Source organism: Cajanus cajan, chromosome 8, assembly GCF_000230855.2.
Source record: "Cajanus cajan strain Asha chromosome 8, NIPB_CcT2T_4, whole genome shotgun sequence".
NCBI lineage: Eukaryota > Viridiplantae > Streptophyta > Magnoliopsida > Fabales > Fabaceae > Cajanus > Cajanus cajan.
In genome coordinates, this window is record NC_138524.1 from 48,845,526 (window position 1) to 48,868,869 (window position 23,344).

The 23,344-nt window shown below is 40.6% G+C and overlaps 2 long non-coding RNA genes across 2 annotated transcripts; both read right to left on the reverse strand.

Annotated features, from left to right (window-relative positions):
* Positions 1-4,954: 4,954 nt before the first annotated feature.
* On the reverse strand, positions 4,955-6,254 carry LOC145950832 (uncharacterized). Its single transcript, XR_014428685.1, has 3 exons — positions 6,139-6,254; positions 5,978-6,099; positions 4,955-5,048 (listed from the first exon to the last, which is right to left on the reverse strand). It is a non-coding gene; the product is annotated as an uncharacterized LOC145950832 (long non-coding RNA).
* A 5,304-nt stretch (positions 6,255-11,558) lies between these two features.
* Positions 11,559-12,880, reverse strand: LOC145950835 (uncharacterized). Its single transcript, XR_014428687.1, has 3 exons — positions 12,765-12,880; positions 12,604-12,725; positions 11,559-11,674 (listed from the first exon to the last, which is right to left on the reverse strand). It is a non-coding gene; the product is annotated as an uncharacterized LOC145950835 (long non-coding RNA).
* Between the last annotated feature and the right edge of the window lie 10,464 nt (positions 12,881-23,344).

The window sequence follows — 23,344 nt, forward strand, 5'->3', positions numbered from 1 at the left end:
AAAATCGTCTTAATAACAATAAACCCGCATCATTTTTATGTGGAAGTGTGTGTGACAACTTGGAGCACCTTTCCTTGGCCTCGATAAGTGCCATCATGGATAAAAAAGAAATCCTTTAAGGACAAAATCCTAAAAACAAAAAAGCTCGACAGGAAACCCAAAAAGGGGGCTGCGCAAAAATAAGAGCAAAGAACCCGCTAGGAATCCCACAAAAGGGTGACCTAGGCAAAAATTAGGGTTGCAAAAATGAAACAAAGGTCCGCTGAGACGCCACAAAGGGGTGTTTTAGGCAAAAATAAGGACAATCAAAAAAAAGCAAAAGAAATCCATGATGGTACCATGAGCTGAATTCAAAAAGAAAGGTTCAAGGGAAGCTATCTAAGTTGTCGAATCACAACGTCAATAACAAGACTTTCTTAACTTCATAAGTGTTTAATCAAACAAGCCTAAACACATGAGCCTACCTTGGCCAGCCATTCTTACAAAAACCGTTTTCAAAACAATAATAATCCCCTCTAAAACACAAACTTTTGAACAAAAATATCTTTCCTTTCTTTTCTCTTGTCCCAAACGATTTTAGAATAATCTAGTGGAAACATGGAGACATAGTGGTCAATAGGAGGGTTGATACGTCTTCTAAAGGAAGGGAAGGATCACTGGGTTGATGACACCAATCTCGATATAACACGCATCATTCCTCGGTTACAGAAATCGGCAGCGCACAGCCCGTCTAGAGGAATGGCAAAATCCAAGCAAAGAAACGCATCGGTTAATTCTTTTGAAAAATAAATCAAATAGAATTAGGTGCATCCTACCGCATACATGCATACAGATGATAGGTGTACTGGAAGATCACTTATTCTCTGTTTATTTCCAAAAAAAAAAAAAAAAAAAAATGCGCCCGTACCATGTTCAGTACGCCCGTACTAAAATTAGGGTTACGAACAAATTTTCAACTCAATACGGGCGTACTGAAATGAATACGGCCGTATTGGCCATAACGTCCACACCAATACGGGCGTATTGATTTCAATACGGCCCGTATTGGCCCATTCTTTTGTACATCAACAGTAAGGTCAGTACGGCCGTACTGAATTCAATACGGGCCGTACTGACCTAATTTTTTCTATAAATACGTCCCTCCTCCTCTCATTCATCACAACATCTTCATTCCTCTGCATACTTTATCTGTGAGTGTGTTTGAGATCCCTCTGATTCCGAAAAAATGGCCGAGTCTTCAAGGAAGAGGCAGAGGGTCCCTGCGCAACTTGAAATGACCGCGCGGCACCAAGAGAGGTTGGATTTCCTCGAGTCATTCGTCTTCCAGCCGTCGAGGGTGCTCGACTTCAGCATCCTTCGGGCAATGGAATGGGAAGATGAGGTCAGAGGCTACATTGATGCCATAGGATGGGGGTTCCTCCTTGATCCCCACCCTAAGATCTATCCGACCGCGACAAAGGAATTTCTGGCTACCGTCGGTGTCACAGAGTCGACGAACAGCTACGGCGCAACGGTCTACTCTGTAGACTTCTGGATGAAGGGAGGATACCGCTCCCTGACACTGGATGAATTCAACGTCCAGGCTGGTTTCTTTCGGCGAGCCGATCAGTTGGAATATCGGGACGCCGTCTGTGAGTGCCCTGATAATCTGACCCCGACCGAGATGTGGAGAGAGGTCACGGGTCAGATGGATTATCACGCTGGTGTAAAGGGTACCCGGCTCCCGACTGCGCTCCGGATTTGCCACAAGCTGATCACCGGCTCCATCCACGCCAGACTGAAGAGTCCAGAGTCAGTAACGCGGCAGGATCTGCTAGCTCTTTACTGCATGGCCACCGGGCAGAAGGCCAACCCCGGATTCTTTTTTCTCGAACATATAAAGAATCTGGGGGCAAGAGAGGGCAGCGACGCTCGGCGAGGATACATTTTGGTCTCTACGCTCCTTTCACGACTCGCCGAGACTTGGGGGTGCCCTGATGGCGTAGATGCGGGGGAGTTGGCGCCCAAGCCTATCAATGCTGCCACCCTGCTCAATATGAAGATCATTGCTAAGGCAGGGAGGCAATATGTACGTGCGACCACCCGCGACACCTTCAGTGAGCTTTTCGAGAACATCGAGCTCCCGGGTGAAGGGGACCCGCAGACAGAGGCCGACACCTCGCAGCAAGACAGGGCCTACTTTGATGCTCGTTTCGACGCGTTGCAGCAGAGCATCGACGCCCGATTCGACACTGCGCAGCACAACATTGACGCCCTGAGACAGGATTTTGACAACCTGTCAGTCTGGCTGCATCGTCGCTTCCCAGACCCTCCACAGGATCCGCCGGCAAAGGAATGAAGACCGGCCATTTGCTGTGTTTTCCTGCTTTTTGTTTATTTTGATTGATCGGGTTGTGCCCCACTCTTTTTATCATCATTGTACAAATTTCATTCCGTTTGATTAATGAAATTTTCCACTTTCGAGTTCAAAGTTCTTTAGCACTTTAATTTCTGTACAGAAAAAGCCGAAAAAAGCCGAAATCGACAAAAAAGGCAAAAATTCAGAAAATCCAACAATCGTACAGAATAACTGAGCCTGGAGAGGCTTGCCGAAATAATACTCCCCAGAGACATCTCAGCTTGCACTCTTGGGCCGAATTCCCAGTGAAAGCTATCAGAGCAAGATCAGCAAGATTCCCCAATGGAAGCATGATCATCCAAACAAAATATCCGAGTCAAAGGACTTAGACTTCCTCAGTGGAAGATAGCTTTCCAACTCGAGCGACGAGTGAAGCTAAGCCTGAAGAGGCTTTCTAAATAATACTCTGGGATACATAAGATCCTCAATCCCCCTTCGCCTACTCAGAGGCACTCCTTCAAAAAGAGAAAATCCGAAAAGATCAATAACCATTCCCCAAGCGGAATTCGGTATTCAACCAAACACCGAACGTCAAGATAATCCGCCTAAACAGAAGAGGCCAATCAAGATCAATACGACAGAATCCCCCAGCGGATAACAGCCTACGCAGAGGCAACAAAACCAGAAAATCAAAAAAGTCACCCGAATAAGGATAACCGGGATACTCCACCAACGTCGAAATGACGTCAGCCAATCATAAGGCATCGCTCACCTCAGAAAGAGCATCTTTGTGTCTGCATCCCCAAGGAATCAGAATTTCCCCAGTGGGCACCAACTACGCAATGGAAAGTTGGGACACAAGAACCTATGAGTAACTGCACATCCCCTAGACGGATCCCTGCGTTATCCAGCCCTTAGCGGCACCAAAATCAAAAACAACCGTCGAAGCAGCATCATGGACTGTGGAGACAAAATCATCACAAATCCCTGGAGAGGGCAAACTCACGCTACCAAAGTGACCAGAAGCACGGAGGTATGCAACCCTGGGGAGGGCAAATCGCAGACCCTAGAGAGGGCAAACTCAAGCTGCCAAGGTGATCAGAAACACCGAGGTATGCACGAGCCTGGAGAGGCGACGACTAATACTCAGCTACTGACGTCGTCAGAAACACGGAGGTATGCAGCTGCCAACGTCGTCAGAAACACGGAGGCATGCAGACCCTGGAGAGGGCAAACTCACGCTACTGAGGTCGTCAGAAACACCGAGGTATGCACGAGCCTGGAGAGGCGACGACTAATACTCAGCTACCGACGTCGTCAAAAACACGGAGGTATGCAACTGCCAACGTCGTCAGAAACACGGAGGCATGCAGACCCTGGAGAGGGCAAACTCACGCTACCGAGGTCGTCAGAAACACCGAGGTATGCACGAGCCTGGAGAGGCGACGACTAATACTCAGCTACCGACGTCGTCAGAAACACGGAGGTATGCAGCTGCCAACGTCGTCAGAAACACGGAGGCATGCAGACCCTGGAGAGGGCAAACTCACGCTACCGAGGTCGTCAGAAACACCGAGGTATGCACGAGCCTGGAGAGGCGACGACTAATACTCAGCTACTGACGTCGTCAGAAACACGGAGGTATGCAGCTGCCAACGTCGTCAGAAACACGGAGGCATGCAGACCCTGGAGAGGGCAAACTCACGCTACCGAGGTCGTCAGAAACACCGAGGTATGCACGAGCCTGGAGAGGCGACGACTAATACTCAGCTACCGACGTCGTCAGAAACACGGAGGTATGCAACTGCCAACGTCGTCAGAAACACGGAGGCATGCAGACCCTGGAGAGGGCAAACTCACGCTACCGAGGTCGTCAGAAACACCGAGGTATGCACGAGCCTGGAGAGGCGACGACTAATACTCACCCTGGAGAGGGCAAACTCAACCTAGAGAGGCTACTCAACAATTTTCCCACCTGAAGATACTACAAGTCGGAAGGATGGCTTACTCCCCGGACAATTGGGTCAACTCCTTTACTTGTCAACCGGTACACCAAAAAAGCCAATCGACTAAGTAAAGGGGGGGCAGTTGTAGACCCCTAAAATTGTCCGGGTCAGAAATAAGACTCAAAGACTCTCGACGACCGAAGGAAAGTCAACCGGAAGGACTCCTGGAAGACCCTAGGATGATTCTTTGTAGGTCTAGAAGTCTTAGAGTAGCTTAGAATAAGGGTGTGTGAGGATTGGAGCTCAATACGCCCTCCTAGAGGTTCAGTACGGCCGTACTGAGCCATTTGAACTACAATACGGCCATAATGAAATCAATACGGCCGTACTGAAGTTTTTGAACTTCAGTACGGCCGTACTGAATTCAGTACGGCCGTACTGTAACGACCCACCCTAGGCTGTCACATCAATAACCAACCAAAATAAAATAATATAAAATAAAGAAAATAGAGCAAAAGCCAGCTACGCTAGAGTGTAATTATACAATAACATATAAATTGTTTCCAAAATATATAATATAATCTTCTATAGCAGAGTCATCATCCTTAGTAAAGTTATACAGTAATCCAAAAAGATAATATAATTACAATGTCATGAAAACCATAAAATAAGACACCCTAGGTGCTGGTCAAGCTCTAAACCTAGCCACTTCTCAAAGCAGCTATCCAAAAGACTCCTTGTTATCCCAAAGCCTCATACCTGATCTGCTCCCCCAGATAGTGAGATCATCACAGTCCACATCATGGAAATATAAGGGTTAGCACATATAAAACCAATCATAGTACATCATAATAAAATAACATTAAACAAATATTTATCCACATTATTTATCCAGACCAACAAGTCATTTTCAAGCTAAATATAGACCAACCCAAAATATAATGTATACACGTCCATGCCAATGTATACATATTTTATGATAATAAAATAATCCATAACCAATGTATACAATCCATACCATATGTATACATATTCCATATCCAAAACAAAGTCACACCACTGTATAATCCATGATGTAACCAACACATCCAAACCAAATGTTGGCCTCAACACCATCCAAACCAAGTGTTGATACGGTGAAACATGTCAGCAACCCATGTCCCACGCCTAACCTCTCATGAAAAATATACAGTTGGATTACGTCGTCACGTAACCCTGGTGGGGCCACCTCATCCATCGGTATGACTCGGCCTAGACCCATACCGGTAGCAAATAGAATACTTAGAGGAGTACTTCAGAATCCACCTAACATCTGAAGTGGTTTATTATATAACCTTTGGAAAAGTTCCACATTGGAATCCTCACCATGGGATTCCCAAATTCCATATTTTTCCAAAGATTATATCCTGATCTCACCAAGAGATCTAATCCATACCATAACCTTACTCCTTTAAGTCCTATTTACTTTTCCAAACCACATACACATAGCATATTCCATAATTAAACATAACCATAACCATGCCAATTTGTCAATATAATAATAATATAAATAATTAAATATCCAAAACAACCATCAATTGATCCAAATTATACTATATGAAATGAAAATCTCCACATAAAATAGCATATTAAAATTATACTATTCCTATCATGCTCATATATACTAGATTAATTTTATAAGCACTACCCTTACTTGGATAAACCTGAACTGAAACTCGGGCAGAACCTTCTCCTCTTTCTTGCTTAAACAAGAACCGAAACTCGGGCAGAACCTCCACCTCTCTCCTTAAGCAAGGACCGAAACTCGGGCAGAATCTCCTCTTCTCCCTCCTCTTTTCTCTCCCCTGGCAGAACCTCCTCTACTGGATTCCTCTTTCTCTCTCCTCTTTTCTTTTCTTTCTCTCTCTCTCTCCCTTCTCTTTCTCTCTCTCTCTCTCTTCTCTTTCTCTCTCTCTAAGATTTTCACTTCCCTCAGTATATTTTGTTTCACCCCCCCTGGCCCCTATTTATAGGCAACCAAAGTCACCCGGAACGGCCCGTATTGAATTCGGAACGGCCCGTTCCGAATCTTTCAAATGTACGCAAATTTTTAAACTGGAACGGCCCGTTCCAAAATCGGAACGGCCCGTTCCCAAAAAGCAGAACGGCCCGTTCTAAAATCAGAACGGCCCGTTCCGATACTCATCCAGAACGGTCCGTTCTCCTTCCGGAACGACCCGTTCTCCCTCCAGAATGGCCCGTACTCCTAGTTGGAACGGCCCGTTCTGGACCCGTTCTCACTAAAAAAGTTAGTATAATTTTTAAGCTTGGAACGGCCCGTTTTGCTTTTGGAACGGCCCGTTCCAAGTTTCCAAAACACCCCTTAAATTTTTTTTAAAATTGCGAAAATGCCATCAGTAATAAAATTACAAGAATACCCCTATACCTTTATAAAATTTACGAAAATGCCATTGATAATTAATAATAAAAAAAATGGGTATTACAATTCTCTCCAACAACAAAAATTTTCGTCCTCGAAAATTCACTTACTCTAAAAGAGATATGGATATTGATCCTTCATCCTTTCCTCCAACTCCCAAGTAGCTTCATTAGTAATCTCATCCCAAATAACTTTCACCAAATTGATAGATTTACCTCGCAACTGTTTAACTTTCTTATCTGCCACTGAAACTGGCTGTTTCTCAAAAGTTAAATTCTCCTTAACTTGTACTGCCTCTGATTCCAATACATGACTTGGATCGTGAATATATTTCCTTAGTTGTGAAACATGGAACACATCATGCATATTAGAAAGGAATGGAGGTAATGCAATCTGATATGCCACTGGTCCAATCCTCTTGAGAATTTGATACGGCCCAATAAACTTAGGATTCAACTTCTTAGCTTTGATAGCTCTTCCCACACCTGTGGTAGGAGTTACTTTCAAAAACACATGTTCTCCTTCTGAAAACTCCAAAGGTTTCCTCCTCTTGTCTGCATAAGACTTTTGCCGACTCTGAGCAGCTTTCATTCTTTCCTGAATTTGTTTCACCTTTTCAATAGTCTGTAAGATGATCTCTGGCCCCACCATCACTGATTCTCCCTCTTTAAACCAACACAAAGGTGTTCGACATTTCCTCCCATACAGAGCCTCAAATGGTGCCATTCCTATACTTGCATGAAAACTGTTATTATAAGTGAACTCGACCAAAGTTAACATCTCTTCCCAATTCCCTAGATGATCCAAAATACAAGCCCTCAACAAGTCCTCCAAAGATTGGATAGTCCTCTCAGATTGCCCATCAGTTTGTGGGTGATAAGCAGAACTGAGCCTCAACTTAGTCCCTAACGCTTGATGCAAACTTTGCCAAAATCGGGATGTAAAACGAGGATCCCTATCAGAGATGATACTGGAGGGTACACCATGTAATCTAACAATCTCCTTAATATACAATTGAGTTAACTTTTCCAAGGACCACTTTATATTCATTGGAAGGAAATGAGCACACTTAGTTAATCTATCCACGATCACCCAAATAGAATCACAATTCTTAGCAGACCTTGGTAATCCAACAACAAAATCCATGGTTATACTATCCCATTTCCATTCTGGCACTTCCATCATTTGTAACAAACCTCCTGGTTTTTGATGTTCTACTTTAGCTTTTTGACACACAATGCAAGATGCAACATACTCAGCTATCTCCCTCTTCATACCATTCCACCAGAACATTTTCTTCAAATCTTGATACATTTTTGTCATACCCGGATGTACACTCAACTTACTTTTATGACCTACCTCAAGTATTAACTTCTTCAACTCTTTATCTTGTGGAATACAAATTCTACCCTTGTATCTTAAAACTCCATCCATATCTTGTTCAAATCCTTCAGCTTTCTTAGAACCCAACAACTCTCTAACCTTATTCAATCCCGTATCCTGAACTTGTCTTTGTTTCACCATCTCCAAGAAATCACTAGTAATGGTAGTCATACCACAACTAATAAAATCTGAGGCAATCACAACATTAAGATTCATATCCCTGAATTTATCTACTAACTCCATCTCTTTAACCATCATGTAAGACATATGAAGAGATTTTCTACTCAAAGCATCTGCCACCACATTTGCTTTACCTGGATGGTACATTAACTGAAAGTCATAATATTTCAAAAACTCAATCCACCTCCTTTGCCTCATATTTAACTCTTTCTGATCAAACAAATATTTCAAACTCTTATGATCACTAAACACATCAAACTTTGCTCCATAGAGATAATGTCTCCAAATCTTCAAAGCAAAAACCACCGCAGCCAACTCTAGATCATGCGTAGGATAATTTCGTTCATGAGTCTTTAACTGCCTAGATGCATAAGCCACAACCTGTCTATCTTGCATAAGAACACATCCTAAACCTTGATGAGATGCATCACAATAAACCTCAAAAGATTTATTAGGATCTGGCAGAATCAACACTGGAGACGAAGTCAACTTTTCCTTTAACTCTTGAAAAATCCTTTCACACTCCTCCGTCCATATAAAAGGATGATCCTTCCTGGTCAGCTATGTGAAAGGCATAACTATTTTAGAAAATCCTTCTATGAATCTTCTATAATAGCCAGCCAATCCCACAAAACCTCTAATTTCAGTAACTGATTTTGGACGCTCCCACCTCAAAATCGCTTCCACCTTAGTAGGATCAACTGCAATTCCTTGTGCAGAAATCACATGACCCAAGAACTTAACTTCAGATAACCAAAACTCACATTTTGACAACTTTGCAAATAACTGTTTCTCCTTCAATACCTGCAAAACTATCCTCAAATGTTCTCTATGTTCCACCATAGATCTAGAATAAACCAGAATATCATCAATAAACACCACCACAAACTTATCCAGAAAGGGTCTGAAAATCCTGTTCATATAATCCATGAAAATAGCTGGAGCATTCGTCACTCCAAAAGGCATGACAACATACTCATAATGGCCATATCGAGTCCTGAAAGCAGTCTTTGGTATGTCCTCCTCCTTTACCCGAATTTGGTGATATCCAGATCTCAAATCAATCTTGGAGAAAATAGTAGCTCCCCTTAACTGATCCATCAAATCATCTATTCTTGGCAATGGATATTTATTCTTGATTGTCAATTTATTTAACTGCCTGTAATCCACACATAACCTCACACCACCATCCTTCTTCTTTACCAATAATACTGGTGCTCCCCACGGAGATACACTAGGTCTGATCATCTGCTTCTCCAAAAGTTCTTCAACCTGCTTCTTCAATTCAGATAACTCCGCTGGTGCCATTCTATAAGGAGAAATGGACACTGGTCCCGCCCCTGGTATAAGATCAATACTAAACTCTAACTCTCGCTTTGGTGGTAATCCCGGAACATCATCCAGAAAAACCTCTGGAAATTTTCTAACAACATCAATACTATTCAACAACTTTTCATTCTCTACACTAATAAAAAATAAGATCATAAACCCAAGAGCTCCATCCTTCAACAACCCATCCACCTGTCTATTAGAAATAAATCTCTCCTGTTCATCAGTAGGAAAGATTAATTTCTTCTCTGAACAATCTATCAAAATCCTATTGGCAGAAAGCCAATCCATCCCTAAAATCACATCCAAATCGGATAGAGGTAAACAAAACAAATTCACTTTATAACAACGCCCTTCCACCTCCACTGGACATCTCAAACAAACCTCAGAAGTCAAAACAGACCCTGAAGCTGGGGTAGAAACAACTAGATCCACACACAAAGAACTCACAACTAAATTTAACCTTGCCACGCATTCATAAGAAATAAAAGAATGTGAAGCACCAGAATCAAATAAAATAGAAATATCATTACCATCAGCTTTGCCCTTTCCTTTTACTAGCTCAGATGTCGTTTCAGCTTTAGCACCTGTTAAAGCAAAGACACGACCTGCTGCAGTAGGCCGATCCACTTTCTGGTTCTCTCTAGCTGGAATATTTTTGACATTGCAATCTTTAGCCATGTGACCCACCTTGCCACATTCAAAACACGTATAGTTCTTTGTAGGACAGTCCTTCATCATATGTGGGCCTCCACAGATGTAACATCTAATACTCTGAACAGCTCCTGTAGTAGTAGTCCTCATTGATTTCTTATTAGCATTTTCAATTTGAAACTGAGATGGTCTCTTTTGAGGATGTTTCCCCCTCCCAAATCCAGATGATCCCTCTGGACCCTTTACCACTCTATTTCCTCCTTCAAATCTCTCAACTGTTTTTGCCTTTTCAACTAGAACTGGGAATTCCACAATCCCCATAGGAACAATAGTCTTTTTCAGCTCATATCTTAAACCTTCACTGAACTTCCTGCATCTCCAGGCTTCAGTGATAACTTGAGAATAGTACCTAGCCAAGTGTTCAAACTTGACCACATACTCTTGAACGGACATATTCCCTTGTTGTAGTCTCAAAAATTCAGCTTCCTTAGCATATCTGGCGCTATCTGGAAAATATTTCTCTAGGAATACCTTTTTGAAGTTTTCCCAATTTATCGCCTCCCCTCTAGCCTCCATCATAGCTTGAGCACCTTTCCACCAGAAAATAGCCTCACCCACCAACATATAAACAGCATAAACTAGCTTCCTTTCCTCAGGACAATGCATCACCATAAAGATTTTCTCCATCTCCTCAATCCATTGATCAGCAACTTCAGGTCCATTAACACCTGTAAATTGAGGAGGATTCCCTTTTCTGAACTCTGACAAGCCTCTATATTCATCAGGTACTTCAGTCCTAGCTGCTTCAGCTGCAGCCCGGTTGGTCTCCATCTGAGTCAACAAAGTATTATGGTGTCCAATAGCAGCAGCAATTAGCTCCATAGCCTGAGCAATCTGCCGCTCATCTACACCTGAAGAAGGATGAGAATGGTTTCCCCTACCAACCATCCTAATAAAGATAAAAGATCAAGGAACACATGAGTTTACACTAAAACACATAAGAAATTCCTTTCAAAAAAATCTATTTCCACTCAACAGAAACATAATAAGACCATTTCCCACAAACCCTAAAGAGACTCGACTAGCTCTGATACCAAAATTGTAACGACCCACCCTAGGCCGTCACATCAATAACCAACCAAAATAAAATAATATAAAATAAAGAAAATAGAGCAAAAGCCAGCTACGCTAGAGTGTAATTATACAATAACATATAAATTGTTTCCAAAATATATAATATAATCTTCTATAGCAGAGTCATCATCCTTAGTAACGTTATACAGTAATCCAAAAAGATAATATAATTACAATGTCATGAAAACATCAAAATAAGACACCCTAGGTGCTGGTCAAGCTCTAAACCTAGCCACTTCTCAAAGCAGCTATCCAAAAGACTCCTTGTTATCCCAAAGCCTCATACCTGATCTGCTCCCCCACATAGTGAGATCATCACAGTCCACATCATGCAAATATAAGGGTTAGCACATATAAAACCAATCATAGTACATCATAATAAAATAACATTAAACAAATATTTATCCACAGTATTTATCCAGACCAACAAGTCATTTTCAAGCTAAATATAGACCAACCCAAAATATAATGTATACACGTCCATGCCAATGTATACATATTTTATGATAATAAAATAATCCATAACCAATGTACACAATCCATACCATATGTATACATATTCCATATCCAAAACAAAGTCACACCACTGTATAATCCATGATGTAACCAACACATCCAAACCAAATGTTGGCCTCAACACCATCCAAACCAAGTGTTGATACGGTGAAACATGTCAGCAACCCATGTCCCACGCCTAACCTCTCATGAAAAATATACAGTTGGATTACGTCGTCACGTAACCCTGGTGGGGCCACCTCATCCATCGGTATGACTCGGCCTAGACCCATACCGGTAGCAAATAGAATACTTAGAGGAGTACTTCAGAATCCACCTAACATCTGAAGTGGTTTATTATATAACCTTTGGAAAAGTTCCACATTGGAATCCTCACCATGGGATTCCCAAATTCCATATTTTTCCAAAGATTATATCCTGATCTCACCAAGAGATCTAATCCATACCATAACCTTACTCCTTTAAGTCCTATTTACTTTTCCAAACCACATACACATAGCATATTCCATAATTAAACATAACCATAACCATGCCAATTTGTCAATATAATAATAATATAAATAATTAAATATCCAAAACAACCATCAATTGATCCAAATTATACTATATGAAATGAAAATCTCCACATAAAATAGCATATTAAAATTATACTATTCCTATCATGCTCATATATACTAGATTAATTTTATAAGCACTACCCTTACTTGGATAAACCTGAACTGAAACTCGGGCAGAACCTTCTCCTCTTTCTTGCTTAAACAAGAACCGAAACTCGGGCAGAACCTCCACCTCTCTCCTTAAGCAAGGACCGAAACTCGGGCAGAATCTCCTCTTCTCCCTCCTCTTTTCTCTCCCCTGGCAGAACCTCCTCTACTGGATTCCTCTTTCTCTCTCCTCTTTTCTTTTCTTTCTCTCTCTCTCTCCCTTCTCTTTCTCTCTCTCTCTCTCTTCTCTTTCTCTCTCTCTAAGATTTTCACTTCCCTCAGTATATTTTTTTTCACCCCCCCTGGACCCTATTTATAGGCAACCAGAGTCACCCGGAACGGCCCGTATTGAATTCGGAACGGCCCGTTCCGAATCTTTCAAATGTACGCAAATTTTTAAACTGGAACGGCCCGTTCCAAAATCGGAACGGCCCGTTCCCAAAAAGCAGAACGGCCCGTTCTAAAATCAGAACGGCCCGTTCCGAGACTCATCCAGAACGGCCCGTTCTCCTTCCGGAACGGCCCGTTCTCCCAGTTGGAACGGCCCGTTCTGGACCCGTTCTCACTAAAAAAGTTAGTATAATTTTTAAGCTTGGAACGGCCCGTTTTGCTTTTGGAACGGCCCGTTCCAAGTTTCCAAAACACCCCTTAAAAATTTTTTAAAATCGCGAAAATGCCATCAGTAATAAAATTACAAGAATACCCCTATACCTTTATAAAATTTACGAAAATGCCATTGATAATTAATAATAAAAAAATGGGTATTACACGTACTGTAGTTCAAAAACTCAGTACGGGCCGTATTGACTCCTTAGGCCGTACTGCGCCTCAATCCTATAAATAGGACGTCATTGGCTCGTCCTTCCACACATTTGTAGCATTTCTCCACCCTCTTGCTGAGTATTCTTGGGTTTTTGAGCTATTCTCTGCCCTAGAAATCTCTCCGAGAGCTGATCCGACTAAGTTCTTGAGTTCACGAGCCTTTAGCTTGAGACTCGAACAAGTCGAAGGGAAATCTCTTTGATTTCCATAGTTAATATTTATTTTTAGGGAAAGGAGCGAGCGAACGTGTAGTGGGAAGGAGCGCCAAAAAGCCTCCTAACTCCTTTTTGAATATATAAAAGCCCGCTTCGAAGGTTTCTTTCCAAATCCTTTCTTTTACCGCTTTCATTTATCGCTTTTTGATTGTTGCATTGCACGTTTAAAGCTTTCATCATGTAGATAGTTTACTTATAATCGTTCTAATAAATAGGGGTAGTTTAGTAATTTTACGCTATTATTTATGAAATAATCCGTCATAGGGAACCCAAAAGGGGCGTTGTGGGGTGCTAACACCTTCCCCACACGTAATCGACTCCCTTACCCAAACTCTGGTTGTAATGGCCAAAGTTGATTTGCGAAAATCAATTGCCTTATGTCTTTTTCCAATGTTTTGAGTAAAACATTGGTGGCGACTCCAAGAACCCCTTTTTTGCGAAAACCACTAATCCATGGAGGGTCCCGTTTGGGATTAATACGGATTGGTGAGAATTATTTAACAAAATTGTTAGTTCGATGAGGTCTCAGTTTGAGAATAAGTCGTTCTAACAATCCATCATTTTTCAAAACTAAAAAAGAGTCCGACCATCGTCGCGAATGCCAATGTCCGTTTCGGCGGGTGGCGACATACATCTATATGCATTCTATATTTGTTTCTTCTGAGTTTCATAGCTTTTTATATAGTAGCTTTGAAAGAGATGAACGTTGCAGCTTCTTGAGTCAATTCATAGAATTGCTTTGTCTTACTCCATCGCTTGATTTTTAGAAAGAGGAAGTGTTCGTTGGTGCATTAAATCAAGCTACTTATTAGAGCAGAGTAGCGAAACGGGAACAACAGGAAGCAAAGTCAGTGTGAGGCGAGAATGTAGTTTCTTTTCAGCACCTTTCTCGTGAAATCTGGGATATTTGTCATTTGTTTTGCTACTCTTCATGTTTTTATACACTTTTAATAGAATGTGAGTTCCAAGACAACAACTTCTTATCTATTAAGGTATAAAGTTTTCATTTGAACATATAAAATCATTAGTCAAAATAAATAATGATTGTTCGGAACAATTTGTATGTTTCGTCTTACAAATGCTACTTTGCCTTACACAGTTTGAAATAACAAATTTTTCAACACATTTTCTTACTAAAAAATGTAGTGTTTGTTATCTTTAAAACTTATAAAACGTGAGAGATCTAAAATTGTCTTTTGACTTAACAATCTTCTCCTTTTTAATGGTGACAAACTCATTTTTTTTGAATAAAGCTTATTTTATTATCTTGTAAGAAAATTTTGGTCTCAATTCGACAAAGACAATTTTTTTGCATGATTTTTGAGAGAAAAATATTTTCTTTAGCTTAGAAAAGTTCTATGTTAAGCACAGGTTGTCTGATTTTCAGACGTACTATGCCTTAATACCTAAGAAGTAGCTTTCTTAAACATAAGTAGTTTGTTGTAGGGAGAAAATCTTTGAAATCTATATTCAGATGAATTTAGCATGATATATAGACTTAAAAGACTATTTAGGGTTATTCACGAAAACCGCTAATCTATGGAGGGTCCCGTTTGGGATTAACATAGGTTGGTGAGAATCATTTAATAAATATTGTTAGTTCGATGAGGTCTCAGTTTGAGAATAAGTCGCTCTAACAATCCATCATTTTTCCAAACTTTAAAAAGAGTCCAACCATCGTCGCGAATGCCAACGTCCGTTTCGGCGGGTGGCGACAGGGGTGACGTAGGGGAATTCCAGAGCGTCTTCAAGTCGTTCATGGAGATTAATGCGATGTGAAAATCGCATATGATCTGTGAACCATCCATTTCTAAGCTTATCCGGCTTGAAACCTGTCAGCCCGGTGAGCGTGTATATATGGGGGATACCTCTAACCCTCCCTTCTTTTACATGTACCAGTGTTTCTTCAGGGATTTAGGCGTATGCCTTCCCTTTACCCAATTTGAGTGTGATTTTTTGAATTTTGTCAACTCGGCTCCTTGCCAGTTGCACCCCAATAGTTGGGGTTTCTTGAGGGCTTTCTAGGTCCTGTGCTCGACCCTAGGGATAGGGGTATCTCTCCCTGTTTTTCTTCATTTCTACCAACTGAAACTGGGTGTACCTCCCTATGGTTGGGTGTCTTTGAACGGTAGTAAGGCTGGGGGACTATTTTCTCTCTAGTCCCAGTCTTACAAGAATTTCAAACAAGAGTTCTTCCAGGTTCTGCTAAAGGAGGTCGACCTGCTGAAAGATGAGGTGTTCCACTTCGGCGGGTTGCCAAGGTTCCCTCTTTATTGGCGGCAGGCTCCGGCTAGGTTTAACGGGTCGACCAACTTGCAATTGACGACCTCGGACGTTGCTGCCATTAGAGACCTAGAAGCGCTTCCTCGTCCCTTGGATTGCAAGCTTGTCTTATCACTTGCTAACTCGGCGTACAAGAAAAGGGGTCTAGAGAGTGAGTATCTCGTCTTTTTTGGTTGTCAATGTTCGTAAAATTTTCTTTTACTGATGTACTGAGCTGATGTACTAAGCTTTTGTTCTTGCAAGCATAATGGGGAGGAGAAAATGGCGCGAGTTAAAGTATCGCTACAACGTTGTCAAGATCGAGATCCCTGAGCCTCAAGAGGAGGAGATTGCCCCCCTAGAGACCCGCAGAAAAAGAAAAAGGGGGGAGAAGGAGGTCGGGGGGACCTCTGCCCCTCGAGATGCGGAAGAGGTGACCTCGAAGGCTGCTGACGGCGACGCAGTCAACCTCACTAGGAGTCCTCCACCTGAGGGAGTTTCCCAAGTGGCCGCTGAGGAGGTTGCCCACGCCGCCGAGGTTTGTACCTTTCCTCGTGATGTTGCTTCTACACTGTCTGTCTTCTTGTTTTGTGACTTAGGAGAAAATTTTTGTTTTTTATAGGTGGGGCCTGATCCAAATGTTGCTGAGGCCTAGGTGGTGCCGAGCTCGGAGGTGCCAGAGGTGAATGCCCCAACTGTTGTGCAGGTGGCGCCTACTTCTTGATGGAAATATAATCCCCAAGGATCCCTTTGGAAGAGGTAAGACCAAGAAGGGTGAAGGATAATCTAAGGAGTCTCCATTGTACATACTTGTATAGTTAATTTCTTGTACCTTGTATATAGTAGATACTTGTATAAGTGTATTTTTGCCTTTGTATTTGAGAGGCACTTTATTTCCTTTTAGTAACTATTGTATATTGTTTCTAGGGTAGGTTACTTGGGCACTTTGACTCCATTTAACCTAACCTAGAAATACACTCTTTTCTTAGTTTTCTAGTAGTAGGATTGGGAGTGGCATTAGCAAGCTAGAGAGTGTTACTAGAAATTTAGCCAAAAGGTGGTCCTAGGCTAAAATTTACATATTGGACTCATTTTACTCCTAATTTTTCATAGATTTGATTTAGCTAGGTTCCATTCACATTGGATGAACCTAACTAAACCAAATTATCAATTTCAAAACCGGTTGGAGTAAATTAAGTCCAAAGAGCCACCCACCTAGATGTGTTCACACTTGTGTTCACACTTGGCCGAATAGCTTGGTGCTTCTCAAGCTTGGAATCTTGAAGCACAAGCTTCTCCTTAGCTAGCTTACCAAGCAAGCTAAGTGAGAAGCTTGCACTTCAAGCCTCTTGACCTTGGACAGATTAGCAATACCTTACCATGGTTCCTAGTGAACCATGGTTAAGGCTAGCTTGCTCTCTAAGCTTCCTACTCCTATATTTTCGTTTTTCCTTCATTGTAAAACACTTTTGGAGATATTGAGAATTAATTTTCTGAAGAATTTTTCAGATTTCTCTCTTCTAAAAGTCCCTAAACCTCTTTGATATTCATCCAATTCTCTTATCCCTTCACTAGAAGAGTGTGGTGAGAATTGAAGAGACTTATCTCTTTATCAAGGAGTGGCGTCTCTTGGGAGAGTTCCCCACCAATCCATGGTGGTTCTAAGGTCTCCTCCTCCATTGGAGACCTTAGGCAAGCTTAAGAGGAATCAAGGAGAAAAAGATCTAGGAGGAACTTGAAGAGGATTCACATCAATCCGGATTCTCCATCAAGTTTTCCATCATTTGGTATCAGAGCTAGGTCTCCTTGGTAAATTCGTTCCTAAGCTTCTTGTCTTGTTTTTGTTCGGTTCAAATTATCTTATATTGTGTCTAAACTGTTCCTATATGTGTTTTCTTTTGTTGTCTTGAGTTTGTGCGCCTTGAGTGGTTCTTGTGTCACATCTATAAATCTATAGAACACACTCACTTTGTCTTGCTTGTTTTTGGTTCATCTTCTAAATTCTTGTGAATCAATCTTTGTGTGTGCCTTGGGTATTCTTTGTATGTCTTTTTAAATGTTTTAGGATTGCTTTTATCTTCCTTTGGACTCCTATAAATTCGGACTAAAAAAAAACTCCTAAAAAGAAACAAGAATACAAGCATTTTTCATTTCTTAATCTACTAGTTTTGTCTTAGAGTCATGTGTAGTTGTTTTGCTTGTCATTAAATCCTTGTTGTGCCTTTTTTATTTTTGAATCTAAATATGTTAACCTCTGTTCATATATGGTGTCATTTCTGGTTGAACATTATTAAATCTTAGTGTGCTCATAAAATGATTCCAATGCATGTTATTAGACCTAACATGTTCTAGAGTCAATTTTTTGTGAACTTCAATTGCTATTTGTTTCTTAGCAATTTGTGACCAGAAATTCCTTGTGTGTCTTGTGCTTGTTTTGAAAAAAGAAAACAGAGTTAGAAGTGTATTGAAAACGAAAATCAAAGTGTACAAAAGATAAGAACAAACTAGTATCAAAACTAGTAACATTTTTTGAGTTGAAAATTTTAACTAGTACACTTACACTTCTACTCTTCTTATTTCTCTTTTCTCCACCACTTGGAAACCTCTTTATTAATTGTGTGGCCTCTGTTTTAAGTGCTTACTCTCTGTATTCAAAGAAAAGAAAGAAAGAAAAGAGACAAAAATATAAGAAAAAGAAAAGAAAACAAAAGAGAAAAACCTAGAAAAAGCAAAGTGAAAACAAAACATTTTTTAGTAGCACTTGGCCTTGAAATTTTGTGTAATTTTCCTTGAGGTTTGCTTGCTGTCCAGTGGTTGGAAAAATACTTTTAAACCATCAAAACATTAGCACAAATTTTGTTTTGGTTTTTGTAATCCATTCTAGTGCCATTCCTAGGGTTAATCTTTTGTGTGCTAGCTTTTGAAATTAGCCTTTATTTGTTGCTTTGTGTCTTCTTGGCTCTCTTTGTTTTGTCACATTAATTCCTACAAGAGTATAGCCTTTTCTAAATTGTGCTTTTCAGTTTTCATTTCTTGGCCTCTACTCTCTCTTGTTTGGTTGTTAAGCCTTGGTGAGACATAATACTTTTCAAGCCAACACACTTGGAAGGAAGGACTAATTGAGACATATTGGCTAATCTCAAAGGGGTCTACACTTGAAGGAGATTGAGGTACACATAACCTGAGTGAAACACCTTAGAAAGGCTCACTTGTTTGTTATTTTTGCAGCCAAGACTTGTTTTGATTTTTAGGTCAAAGTTAGAGACGGATTCTGGAAGCAAATTAGTGTCGGATTTGGAGAACTTGGTGACGGATTTGGAACACTTGGAGAAGGAGTGGTGGAGACCAATTTGGGACGTTTCACTTGACTCCAAGACTGTCCAAGCTTACCTCCAAACACCCTTGGTGGAAGTTCTTCAAGCATCCTTGATTAATTTTGTTTCCATTGTTTGTAACTTCTTAACCCTACCTTGGGTTAACTTTTGGTTTCCTTTGTTAAAACAAACCTACATTTAGGAGTGGTTGTTTGGGAAATTGTTTAAGTCCCACCACTTCCTAAATAGTATTAAATAAAGCTTCTTAAACACGTTTAGTACTTGTGGAAGGGTCCCCAAAGGCTTTAAGTTCCATTTGGGCTTCCATTAGGACACGCCTAGTTTTACTAGCTTTCATACTACGTATAGAACTTGTGGAAGTGTCCCAAAAGACTTCAAGTGTCAATTGGACTTCCACCCTAGGACCCTACGACTAGTATATGTTTTAATTGCTTTCCTTAAACTTTTTTAATTTCTAAGTTCGTTTAGAAGGCTTCCTTTGCCTACTAGGGGTTTTGTGCACTCACACACAACTACTTAACTTGCTTGTGTAAAAAAAAAATTTTGTAAGAAAGGTATAAGGGGGTTTAGTAATTTCCACTTGAAAAGGCTTGGTTATTAAGTGGCTCCTTGTAGCTCACCTCCCTTGATAGTGCAACTTGTATACTTAGACCTCCAAGTACTTAGTATTACACCAAAAAGAGAAACTCTTTTGTAAAAATCTTTATCACTCACTTGCAAAATTATTTAAGACTTGTGAAAGCCTTTTCTCTTGCAAAAATGAGTGATCATTCTCATGAGAGTAGTGTGCATGGTCATCATACTCCTAAGAGTCATAAAAGCACTAAAGATGAGCTTAGAAAACTTAAGGAATATATTAGGATAAAAGAAATAGAAAATGAAAAGAATAATGAAACAATAAAAGAGTTGTTGAAAAAGCTTGTGGTGGGGGGTGAGAATAGCAAACCCCATGGCAATGAGGGTCATGGGCCTACTAGGCCCAAAAGACATGATGGTGAAGGGCCTTCTAGGCCCCATAGACATAAATATGAGGAAACACCATGTGAGGGTAATCTATTAATTGCCCAAAGGTTATTAACTAACCAACTAAAAGAACAAGATCAATCACAAAGAGAGAACCTTTTTCATTCTAGATGCAAAATTTTCAAGAAAACATGTTCTCTCATTGTTGATAGTAGATCTTGTAACAATTTTGTAAGTCAAAGGTTGGTTAATAAACTTCACTTAACTACTATAGCCCATCCTAAATCTTATAAACTTCAATGGCTTAATGAGGATGGACCTATAGAAGTTAAGGAACAAGTAAGTGTGCCTTTCTCCATTGGAAAATACCAAGATGAAATTTTATGTGATGTCATTCCAATGGATGCAAGTCACATTCTACTTGGAAGGCCATGGCAACATGATAGAAAAGCCATTCATGATGGTGTTAGCAACAAAATTCGCCTAGTCCATCTAGGCAAGAAACATACTTTGACTCCTCTTACACCTTCCCAAGTGTTAGAGGATCAAATAGTCATGAAAAAGAAATTTGAGGAAGAAAAAAAAAGGAAAAATTAGAAAAAAAACAAAACCTCTTAAGTCTTTAGAGGGAGGGAGAGAAGGTTATAGAGTTGGAAGGAAGTGTCCGTTCCAAAGAAGTTGTTCCTAGAAGTCAATTTTCAATAAATCATTCAATAAAACAATGTATTCTAGTTGAACAACCTCTTTACCTTCTCAATGCTAAAAAGACACTACTCTTGGAAAAGAGTAAGGAGGATAATGTCTCCTCCAAAAATCTTGTGATAAAGGAAAGTCACTTTTCTATTAAAAATGATTGCAAAAAGACTTTTCTTCTTCACCAAGATTTTAGCTCTTTTTCTATTGCTACCACGGACTTAGAGCTTAAGATCCACAACCTAAATAATTTTGAAAATAAAGGATCTCAAGTTCTTAGTCTAGTGAAGAAGAAGTGGACTTCACCTAGTTTTACTTCTTATGCTACTACTTTGGTGGTGCCCAAAGTAGACAGCCATTGTCTATTTAGGACTTCTCTTACTTTAGTTGTTCTAATAAAGCACCCAACCTTTGTTTTATATTGTTTACTAGATACATCTCATGGTGTCTTATTTTCTATTTTTGATCTTAAGGGAAGTTCAAACTTCTTTGAACTTAACTTTACTACTTCCCTTCAAGACCAAATTAGATTCTATGACTTTTCTAAACTCTTTACACCCTCTTCCCTGATGTATCTAACATATAATATGATCAAAGGTTGTCTAGGTAGTTTCCTTATTATATTCACTTTGTTTTCTTATAGAAGCCTAGGTTACTACATAGGGTACCTTAGGCAAGATATCTTAGTATATAGGACTACTTCATTAGTTTCTTATAGTTTTAGCACTTTCACATTTTTAGGATTTAGTTTTACACTTAGACTACACTATAGTGAGGATCCTATTATTATGCTTAGAGAACCCATCCTTCCTAGTCTAAGAACCCTTGTTAGGACTATAGAAGGGATTCCTCATAGGGTGCACTTTCCACATGTATTATATGCATATATCATTACTAATGCTTTGTTTCTTATTTTTGTAGGTGATGCTATCCTTGTGGAAGGACCATTGGATTTGAGGACAAATCCTTTCGAAGGGGGAGGGTATGATGGAAATCTAATCCCCAAGGATCCCTTTGGAAGACGTAAGACCAAGAAGGGTGAAGGATAATCTAAGGAGTCTCCATTGTACATACTTGTATAGTTAATTTCTTGTACCTTGTATATAGTAGATACTTGTATAGGTGTATTTTTGCCTTTGTATTTGAGAGGCACTTTATTTCCTTTTAGTAACTATTGTATATTGTTTCTAGGGTAGGTTACTTGGGCGCTTTGACTCCATTTAACCTAACCTAGAAATACACTCTTTTCTTAGTTTTCTAGTAGTAGGATTGGGAGTGGCATTAGCAAGCTAGAGAGTGTTACTAGCAATTTAGCCAAAAGGTGGTCCTAGGCTAAAATTTACATATTGGACTCATTTTACTCCTAATTTTTCATAGATTTGATTTAGCTAGGTTCCATTCACATTGGATGAACCTAACTAAACCAAATTATCAATTTCAAAACCGGTTGGAGTAAATTAAGTCCAAAGAGCCGCCCACCTAGATGTGTTCACACTTGTGTTCAAACTTGGCCGAATAGCTTGGTGCTTCTCAAGCTTGGAATCTTGAAGCACAAGCTTCTCCTTAGCTAGCTTACCAAGCAAGCTAAGTGAGAAGCTTGCACTTCAAGCCTCTTGACCTTGGACAGATTAGCTAGACCTTACCATGGTTCCTAGTGAACCATGGTTAAGGCTAGCTTGCTCTCTAAGCTTCCTACTCCTATATTTTCATTTTTCCTTCATTGTAAAACACTTTTGGAGATATTGAGAATTAATTTTATGAAGAATTTTTCATATTTCTCTCTTCTAAAAGTCCCTAAACCACTTTGATATTCATCCAATTCTCTTATCCCTTCACTAGAAGAGTGTGGTGAGAATTGAAGAGACTTATCTCTTCATCAAGGAGTGGCGTCTCTTGGGAGAGTTCCCCACCAATTCGTGGTGGTTCTAAGGTCTCCTCCTCCATTGGAGACCTTAGGCAAGCTTAAGAGGAATCAAGGAGCAAAAGATCTAGGAGGAACTTGAAGAGGATTCACATCAATCCGGATTCTCCATCAAGTTTTCCATCACTTCTACTTCTGCCGAGGCCTGCGGAAAGGGACCGAGCTTTGAGGTTCCATCGCCTAACCCGGCAGCCACTGCACCTCCATCTTGCCCTTCAAAGGGGGCCCCCAAGAGCAAATACATCGCTCAACGCTTTGAGATGGATCGCCCTCTGTCACGGTTGGATCACGTGAGCACCTCGTCAGATATAGACTCATTGTGGAGTGCGGGGGTGATCGCGGAGACCTTCTACCCCAAGGGCTCGAAGCGCTCGGCTGATCAGGCAATGATTGAGAAGGTCCGGCCAGTGGAGGGCCTTGACTCGGCGGAGGTCTTCCTCCAGAGGGCGATGGCTATTGTGGACCACTGGAAGCATAGGTGGTCCAAGCAGCAAGGGGACCTGGAGAAGATGAGGGGCCGAATTCGGCCT